The sequence below is a fragment of the Salminus brasiliensis genome, chromosome 1 (genome assembly GCF_030463535.1).
Source record: "Salminus brasiliensis chromosome 1, fSalBra1.hap2, whole genome shotgun sequence".
In the NCBI taxonomy this organism is placed as follows: Eukaryota; Metazoa; Chordata; class Actinopteri; order Characiformes; family Bryconidae; genus Salminus; species Salminus brasiliensis.
In genome coordinates this window covers 98,107,490-98,117,425 of record NC_132878.1, presented here as the reverse complement: position 1 = coordinate 98,117,425, position 9,936 = coordinate 98,107,490, and the positions used below count along the sequence as shown (strand labels likewise).

General features: G+C 42.7%; 1 pseudogene; it reads left to right on the top strand.

Annotated features, from left to right (window-relative positions):
* Positions 1 to 1,026: 1,026 nt before the first annotated feature.
* Positions 1,027 to 7,560, top strand: LOC140559871 (cytolytic toxin-alpha-like; annotated as a pseudogene).
* Positions 7,561 to 9,936: the final 2,376 nt, after the last annotated feature.

The following is a 9,936-nucleotide window of genomic DNA, read 5'->3' as shown; positions in this document are numbered from 1 at the left end:
CTGTTCCACAGGTACCATGCCAAAACCTGTCAATCTTGGGAACAATGCAGGTTTTCCAGTCGAAAATCTTAAGATGTCTTTCTGTTTAAATTGAATATGGTTTCTGTTAAAAGAAGAAAAGGGTATTCTGCTCAATACTGGTAGCTAAGTCCTGTCTCCATCACTGTATAATGTGTTAGTTTACTAAATCGGTAGTTCATATGTTTAGTAGTTATCAGGTGAATCTTTCTGTTCATATTCTTAGTTTTGTTTACTCTTCCTCTTACGTAGTCAAATTAAGTGTGTTAATGCTCATAAAACATGTCAAATGTTTTCTTTTTAGTTTTATCTGATGTATAATGAACCTCCTCACTCCTTGGAGTTAGTTGGAGTTTAGTTCAGAGCAGTTTGAGTTTAATTTAATCAGTTAAGTCTTTGAGGTTGTTTGGGTTTGGTTTTTAGTTCAGTAAAGTTTAGTTCTAGTTCTAGACATTTATTAAGAACTTTATTTTTGGTGTCATTTTGGTGTCACTTTATTTGACAAGTCTCAAATGCATCAAACCACAGAACCATTTTCCTTTAATTGTTATTGTGTTACATCCTAAAAATGTTTTCCGCATAACTAAGTGGTTGAGATGAGTCATGAGTCTGGAGTGAAATTCAGATAAAACGTACTGACCAAGATGATGATAATAGGACTAGGTGTTGCAGTGAATACAACAATTTAGTGTGTGTATTTTCTACAGAAATATATATATATATTTTTATTTACTGCCTAAAACCAGTAAAGCTGCACATGTTTTCTGAGTTGTGTAATAATGTTGAGGATAAATCAGTTGTTAATTTGGGAATTTTTTCTTTTTGAATAAATATACGAATAAATCTACAGACCTACAAGAAGTGGTTAATTTTTACTCCATATATGTTTACATTCATAAAAAATGTATATAAACTGATATTATTTTTTACAGAAAATAACTCAACAACTCATTTGTTCTGTGATTAGATCATCTCTCTCTGTAATGGTGCAGCTTTAGTGATTCTCTGATGTCTGTTCTTAATCAGGAGCTGCAGCAGAAATTTATCTCTCTAGTGGAGAACGAGCTGAACACATTCAAGAAGCTCCTGAGTCCAGATTACCCAGTATGCTCTGAGAGAGAGGTGGAGGATGAGGATGATCAGAGTGGGTGGAGAGAGGGGGTGCTGGAGATCACACTGCAGATCCTGAGGAACATGAAGCAGACAGACCTCGCAGACAGATCCCTCCTGAGTGTGTTGATCAGGTAACAGAAGTGCGGGGTTTCAGTGACCCTCAGAAACAGGAGTACTTCAGGAAGAGGATCAGTGATCAGGACCTGGCCAACAAAGTCTTCACACACATCAGGTCTTCAAGAAGCCTCTACATCATGTGCCACATACCGGTCTTCTGCTGGATTGCAGCCACTGTTCTAGAGAGAATGCTGAGTGAAGCTAAGAGTGGAGAATCCCCCAAAACCCTGACACAGATGTTCACACACTTCCTGATCTTTCAGATCAAACACAAGAGCCAGAAGTACAGTGGAGGAAGTTTGCCAGAAAATTTGATACCAAGGTGTATCATCTCTCTCACTGTTAATTTACCACTCTTTCTTTATGTTTCTCTCTCTCTCATTCTCTCTCTCTCTCTCTCTCTCTCTGCAGAGTGTCTGGTTGTTTGGTCACAGAGAAAGGCTGTTCTTCTCTGGCTACAGCTCTGAGTTCAAACCCCTCCCACCTGAAAGAACTGGATCTGACCTACAACCACCCAGGAGAGTCAGGAGTGAAGCTGTTGTCTGCCAGACTGGAGGATCCACACTGCACACTCACCACACTCAGGTATCAACAGCTGTTCAGTGGTGTGAGAGAAAGATGTGTGCTGCAGATGTTAAGTGGAGTGTGGTCTGATTTCTCTGTCTTGTTTGCTGATCGAAACAACTAAACATTTACAGAGTAAAGAAAATTGTCACTGCTTTTACTCGCCATGTAATGAACCTGATCCAACAACATCAGTTTCTTGTTTTATTGTTTCGTTGATTAAAAAAAACTATAAGCTCTTACCAATACAAACTGTGCTCTGAATAAACTCTCACTCCCACTTTTTATGGAAAAAACACAGTACATCCAGGATAAAAACCCTGTAAATCATTTATACAGCAATAAAAACATGGTAGCTTACAGAAAGCACTGATGGATTCTACACACTGATCTGATTGAATGCGTGCAGAATAAAGAGGCATGCACTTTGGAGGCAGATTTACACGAGTAAACACATTCAGTCTATTTACATTCTGCTAGAGGGTCTGTGAGTATAATTTGATAAGAAATATGTTGTCCTGATCAATATGGTTCACTGGTTCATTTATTATTTTACCATAATTAATGTTGTCCCGTAGTTCAGACTCCTGCAGCCCAAGCTAACTTCTTCAGTTTCAGTTCTGCACAACACAGCAACCATAGCCTGATAATCCGTCAGCAGAACATCTCAGTCCCTTGAAGAACACCATCCTCCAAACATCTCCAAGATCTGAACAGAACCAGAACTATTGAAGTGTGTTTTGGTACATTTCTGGCATATTGCTATCTTGGCAACGGAACAGTCAGACGTTCATTGCAATCTTGGCACTGAATTGTCAATACAGGTGCGTGTCCAACGCACGTATGCTCCCGCTTTGTGCAAAATAGCAATCCGCGGACTACAACTGTCGGACCACAACTGTCAGACCACAACTGCCTCTGAAAGGGAATGGCAAGTGACATGCTGATTGATTTATTGCATGTTATGCCCAAAACACACCCATGAATAATTAAGAGACTTTTGAGCCGTGCAAGGCGAACTTTTACCATCATTACGATAGCAAAAAGGCCCAGCTGGGCCTGTAGATCCTGTACACACCCTAGGTTGCCAAAGTCGGTCCCATAAATGCTTGATTGCTGATAAATCTGGCAACCGGGCAGGCCAAGGAAGTGTCGCAATCTGGTGGAGACATTCCTGGGAAAACCTTGTTGTGTATGTGGCTGAGCATTATCCTGCTGAAAAATGCCAGTTGGAAGCCCTACCTTGAGAGGGGACACATGTGGCCACACACACACACACACACAAACACACACACACACACACCCACCCTGCACAGACACAGGGGACTTGAAGGGAAAACTTGGGGTTCACACAGAGGGAAACAAACACGGGAGAAACACACGAAGGAGAGTGACACCCACTCAGCCTTCAGCTTGGAAATATGGCCTCTGTGTGCTTATATAGCCTTTTTCCCAGGTGTTGTGAGTCTAGGCTTTGCCCTAGAGATACCCCTTACAGGACCCCCCCTTCCCGAGGGGCGGCACCCGACGTCCCCAATCCAGCTGCACGGTGTCGACGAAACGATCAGATGAGCTCGGGGTCCAGGACGTGGCAAGAGGGCACCCAGGACCGCTCCTCTGGGACATAACCCTCCCAGTCCACTAGATATTGGAGCCCACCGTGGACCCAACGGACATCCAGAAGGCGCCTGCCGGTGTAGGCCGGCGCACCGCCAACTGTACGTGAGCCCGGCGGATTGGTGGGACCCATGGAACACAAGATGCGGCTTAATGCGGGAAACATGGAAGGTGGGGTTAATTACTGCACATCGAAGGGGGAAGGGCAAGGTGGTGGGGGACAGGATTGACCCGCCGAAGGATCTTGAATGTAATCCCGATCCCGATGTAAGCCAACTTGTGGGGGGCACCACGTAAGGGCAAATCCTTGGCCAAGCTGCAGACAGGAGGGACTGGAGGGTCTTGCGGGTTCTAAAGCAGCGCCTGACCAGTAGTTCAGCTGAACAGACCCCCGTCCCCGTCTCCTGTCCAGAGAACATGGGCGGAGCGTATCCATACTGGCACTCAAATGGGGACATTCCCAGGGATGAGTGCCAGAGGGTTTTATGTGCGTACTCCGCCCAAATCAGTTGATCAGACCAGGTAGATGGGGAGGAGAAGGCCAGACAGCGGAGGGTATGCTCCAGGTCTTCATTGACCCTCTCTGTCTGGCCATTAGACTGAGGGGTGAAAGCCAGATGAGAGGCTGGCTTCTGCCCCCAACTGTCAACAAAAGGGTCCCCAGAACCGGCTGGTGATTTGAGGCCCATGGTCCGACACGATGTCCGAGGGGAATCCATGAACCTGGACCACCTGGTTGAGCACTAGCTCGGCCGTCTCCTTAGCAGATGGCAGCTTTGGGAGAGCCACAAAGCAGCCAGCCTTGAAGAACTGGTCCACAATGACTAGAATCACAGTGTTGCCACGTGACCGGGGCAACCCTGTGATAAAGTCAAGGGACAGGTGGGAACAAGGACACGAGATAACGGCCAACGGAAGTAGCAGACCAGTGGGCCTGGTTCTCGGGTCTTTGCATTGCAAGCACACCAAACATGAGGCTACATGAGCTTGCACGTCTCCCTCCATGTGGGGGCCACCAGAATCGCCGTCTCAGAAGTTTGAGCATGCATGTAGTCCCTGGGTGTGCTGCCTGGGAGGACGCATGGCCCCACTGAAGCACCCGTTCCCTTACAGGCCCGGGTATGTAAAGCCAAGCCCCCCCCGGCCCTCCCGGTGAGCCTGCTTCACTGTGTCCTCTAGTCACGTGCCATGATCCAGGTGCCAGGTGTTGGGGACTATGGTTATGGGTGTGTTCGATAGAGGAGGGGGTTCCCACTGGCGAGAGAGAGCATCGGGCTTGATGTTCTTTAAGCCAGTTTGGAATGACAATATGAAATCAAACAGAGTGAAGAACAATCCCCACCTGCCATGGTGTGGATTAAGAAGTTTGGCCTGCTGGACGTCTCCTGCACTTCCATGGACCAGACGAACCTTCCTGATGTTTTTATCATCAAGGCGGTCAAAGGGGCTGCCAAGGAGCCAAAATTCCTCATGAACCACCGAAAGAAATTGCCGAAACCCAGGAAGTGTTGGACTAGGCGCACAGAGGTTGGACGGGGCCGGTTTCCACGGCCTTGATTTTGGCCGGGTCCATGCGCAGGGTGTTGTGGGACACAACAAAGCCCAGAAAGGAGATCGTCTGCGCATGGAAATGGGATTTCTCCAATTTCACGAACAGGTTGTTTGCCAGGAGCAACTTCCACGCTTCACCCTCTTTGACCCTGACCAACATGGACTCCCTTAAACCATGGGTTACATACAGCACTTTCTTAGAAGTATGTGTGAAACTGCCCAGTTGTGGGACTTTAAAGTAGAGAAGTGCTCCCTCCTCCTCCTTCTGATACTCACCAACTTCAGCAGCAATTAGGAAGGAAGGAAAGATCCTTGGCCATCTCCTTGATTGACATTTCAAAACCTCTCTGAAGGATAAAGCAGAGATGACCTTTACATTTACCTTTCCCAGAATCCTCAGTAACGCAGTACATCAGCTGATTTCTAGTCTTTGTCGGTTCTCAGATCAGCCAGCTTGGTAACACCTGCCTGTCCAAAGAGCAATCAGGTGCTTCTAGAGATCAGCTCTGTGACCAGAATTAAAGAGTTATAAAATAAAGACTTCAATGCACATGCACACCTGAGCATCAGTCCTCCTAATCTTCAGTACCAAGACCCAAGGCCTTAGTACAGACTGGTAAAAACCAGTGGTCCTGGGTAAGTCCATTCCTCTCAATTACAACATAAACAGCTGTCTGTCACAGCCCAGATTTTCCACCCTCTGTAGAAGGAAGCAAACCCTCTGAGGTGACTTCAGTACGAGTGAGTCGAATCAGCAGGTGATTAAAAAGTGACAAAAACCTTGAAGCCTCTGTATTGAACGTCCCATCCCTAAAGATTGTAGACTCCCTAGTGTTTCGAGATATGGGAAGCCAGGTTAGCTCTCCAGCAGATTTCTTCAGGCCAACCCTAATCAGGTTACAAAAATGCCACATTTATTTACATTTCATTAAAAAATTACCTAAATGTTCTAAAACATGTCAAATCTTGTAGTTTATTTGTTTCACACTATGATTTTTTTTCTGTAATGAGAACAAAAGGATCAACAAGTTTTGGCTGAAGATCTACTATCTGATGACTGAGGAAGTTACAAAGATGCCATAGAGAAGATTGTTGTGAGAGAAACACTGTAACGGACTGATGGGTCATCAGTATTGTGGAACTCAAGTCCTCTTTCTCTTTCACTAAAGAAATGATGTAATTAAGTAATTTACTCATCGATTTACAGGACTGAAATGATTTGAACAGGAGCAGTAAGAGGTCGCCTACAAACCTAGAGCACCTTCACCTGGTTCTGAGTGGCCAAAAGTAGGAGGAGAGAATTAAGATTGGCACTGCTATCAGAGTTTCAATAGATGTTTATTTGGAGGTAACTGTATTTTCATTCTCCCCCGCAGGAGGCCACCTTCCCCTGACTGATGCTAGAAGGGCAGTCATTGGGAGTCGTTGTAGATTTTTTTAATAGTATTTTTATAGATGTTTTTTAGTGACTCATTTATATTGTAATGTTGCATGAATGTCTCTCTTTCATTCTTTTCTAGTCATGACTGAGCTAAATCAGGGGCATCATCGTAACCTTGATGAACATTAAAAGCCCTTAAATCTATATATTTAGCAGTGAGGTAAAGTCATTTTGCAGAGCAACGAAGGGCAAGTAGAACACTGATTCTAAAGAGAATTTCTGGGGGAAAGTTATTTTACAACAGCAGAAAACTGAACAGAAAGAAAGCTTACAGAGATGACAGATGATCCAGCTAGAGAGAGAAAGACACACAGAGAGAGAGAAAGAGAGAGAGACAGAGAGAGAGAGGGAGAGAATAAGAATATAAAAAATCATGATCTGTGTGTGTGTGTTTGTGTGTGTATGTGTGTGTGTGTGTGTGTGTGTTTAGAGTGAAACATGGAGGGAAGATCAGAATCAAACCTGGACTAAAGAAATGTAAGTTCACACACACACACACACACACACACACACACACACTCTATCAGTGCAGTGCTCCTCCTCTAATGTCTCTTCTTGTGTTCAGACGGCTGTGATCTCACACTGGACCCAAACACAGCACACACACGTCTCTCTCTGAGTGAGGGGAACAGAAAGGTGGTGAGGGGAGAGGAGCTGCAGTCGTATCCTGATCATCCAGAGAGGTTTGATGTGTATCAGCAGGTGATGAGTAGAGAGAGTCTGACTGGACGCTGTTACTGGGAGGCTGAGTGGAGCGGGGAGTGGGGAGCTGATATAGCTCTGACTTACAAAACCATCAGCAGGAAAGGAGGGAGATCAGACTGCTGGTTTGGACTGAATGAAGAGTCCTGGTGTCTGATCTGCTCTGACAAAGGTTTCTCTGTTTATCACAATAATAACAGAACTGATCTCCCTCCTCCTCCCTCCAGCTGTAGGAGAGTAGGAGTGTATGTGGACTGTCCGGCTGGCACTCTGTCCTTCTACAGCGTCTCCTCTGATACACACACACTCACACACTTACACACACTCACACACTTACACACACTCACACACTCACACACACATTCAACACCACATTCACTCAACCCATCTATGCAGGGTTTGGGTTACCTTTTAGAAGCTTATTGAAGTTTCATTGAGCTCACTCTGTAATATAGAATAACCCTGTGTGTGTGTGTGTGTGTGTGTGTGTGTGTGTGTGTGTGTGTGTGTGATTGAGTGCTTGTTCCCTGAGGTTTTGGATCTGTAGCCACTCGCTAAGCTACACTGTAACACATGTATGTAGTTTCTGTTCTTTGGTAACTCTGCATTTATACACACCAGTATATTTCATCAGAGGTATTACTGGTTTGTATTTTGCAATCTAAAATACCATCAATTCTCAGTTTATTAATGGTCAGTAGTTGTAGGTTGCTCTAATTTTTCAATAATTCATATTATTGTAAGGTCAGTCGAAAGGGTACAGTACTCTAAAAAACAGTGAGAAATCAGTCTGAAATCAACAACAAAAAGTATAATTTAATAGATTGTATCAATATTGTTTGTTTAAAGAAATGTATAATTTGATGTAGAACCTTGATCGTTTATGTTACTAAATATTGTTCTTTAATTGTTTGGATCATTTATCATAAATTGCTGCTCTGGTAAAGCTGTTGTAAGGCAATCATCTCCCTTTAAGCTCATTTCTATTAAACATCTATGTAAATATTTTATAAACAGTCTTTAATCATTCACTGATTCCTGTTACTTTTAATAGATCTTTTAAAATTATTAAGCCAACAACCTTTTTAACAGCATTAAAATGACAAAATCTGAGACCCAATAAAATCTATCAGTCTATCAATCAATCAATCAATCAATCAATCAATTTAATAATGGTATTCATAATTAGCTACTACACAGTGGGAACAGGGGGGGGGGCAAATTCCCCTTTAAATCTATATAATGAAATTTAGTGGTGAAAAGACAGGAATTCTCACTAAATAAAAACTTGCAAGCTGCTCTACTCGTACAAACCATCCAATCGTTATACTTTCCACACACACCCAAACACCCACACATCCCCTTAAATGCCCATAGCCAACTTATCTAGTTTACACTACATGACACTCCACTAGGAATAAAATCATTTGATCGACTCAGTTTCTCCATTTTATTAGTTTGGTGCTTTTTATTGGCTCTTTACCTTACCTTTTATTATTTTAAAAAACAATTGTAATCAGTGTGAGCTTATTTGGTACAGGGTCAAGCTTAAAGGCTACAAAATGTACCCATTAAGCTCACCCTAACTTTTTGCTTTTAGAGATGTCATTCTTAATTTTAAGTGACAAAAACATTATAATTAAGTTAAATATTACTGTATAAGAGATTAATATGCCATGTCAATAATACCATTTATGCTGCTGGAATCATTGTGTTGTGCTTTAAAAATGTCTTTAGATTTTGGTTAGCTTAATAGGTTCTCTAACCCTATATGGTATTAGTAGTAGTAGTAGTAGTAGTAGTAGTAGTAGCAGTACTGCATAAAAAAAGGAAAAGTGGAATTTAGGACTTGGAGTGGACCTGGAGTGTGTGTATGTGTTCACTAACACAGATGGGACAAATGCAGAGGACACATTTAGCTGTATATAGTACAGTGACAAATACCTTTACCTTTTTAATGACTGCACCACTTTCACAAAGAAGCACAGCATACAAACATGGACATCCCACAATGGTCACAGAAATAACTTGAATCTGACAAAAGTAATAATAAATAAAAATGCAATAAAAATGAACAAATTAAAATCTGACATTAATTTTGAACCATGCTTCAACAGAATTATTTTAAAATGTAAACTCATTAAACAGGCCTGGCCAAAAATGATGGTACCCCTGAAAATAATGTGACCAAAGGGACATGTTAAATCAAGGTGCGTCCTCTAATTAGCATCACATGAGTCTACAATCTTGTAATCAGTCAGTGGGCCTATATATAGGGCTACAAGTGTGTATCACACTCAACATGGACCAGAGGACACGAAGGAAAGAGTTGTCTCAGGAGATTAGAAAGAAAATTATAAACAAGCATGTTAAAGGTAAAGGTTATAAGATTCCAATCTCCAAGCCGCTTAATGTTCCTGTGACTACAGTTGCACATATTATTCAGAAATTATTATCCATGGGACTGTAGCCAACCTCCCTGGATGTGGCTGCAGGAGGAAAATTGATAACAAATCAAAGAGACGGATAATACGACTGGTAACAAAAACTTATAAAGAGATTAAAGGTGAATTTAAAGCTCAAGGAACATCAGTGTCTGATTGCACCATCCGTCATTATTTAAGCCAAAGTGGACTTCATGGGAAACAACCAAGGAGGACACCATTGTTGAAAACAAAATATAAAAAGCCATACTGGAATTTGCCAAACTACTTGTTGACAAGCCCCTGGTAAAATGTGAGACAAAAACAGATGAGACAAAAATGGAACTTCTTGCCAAGGCACATCAGCTCTATGTTCAAATGAAGCATATC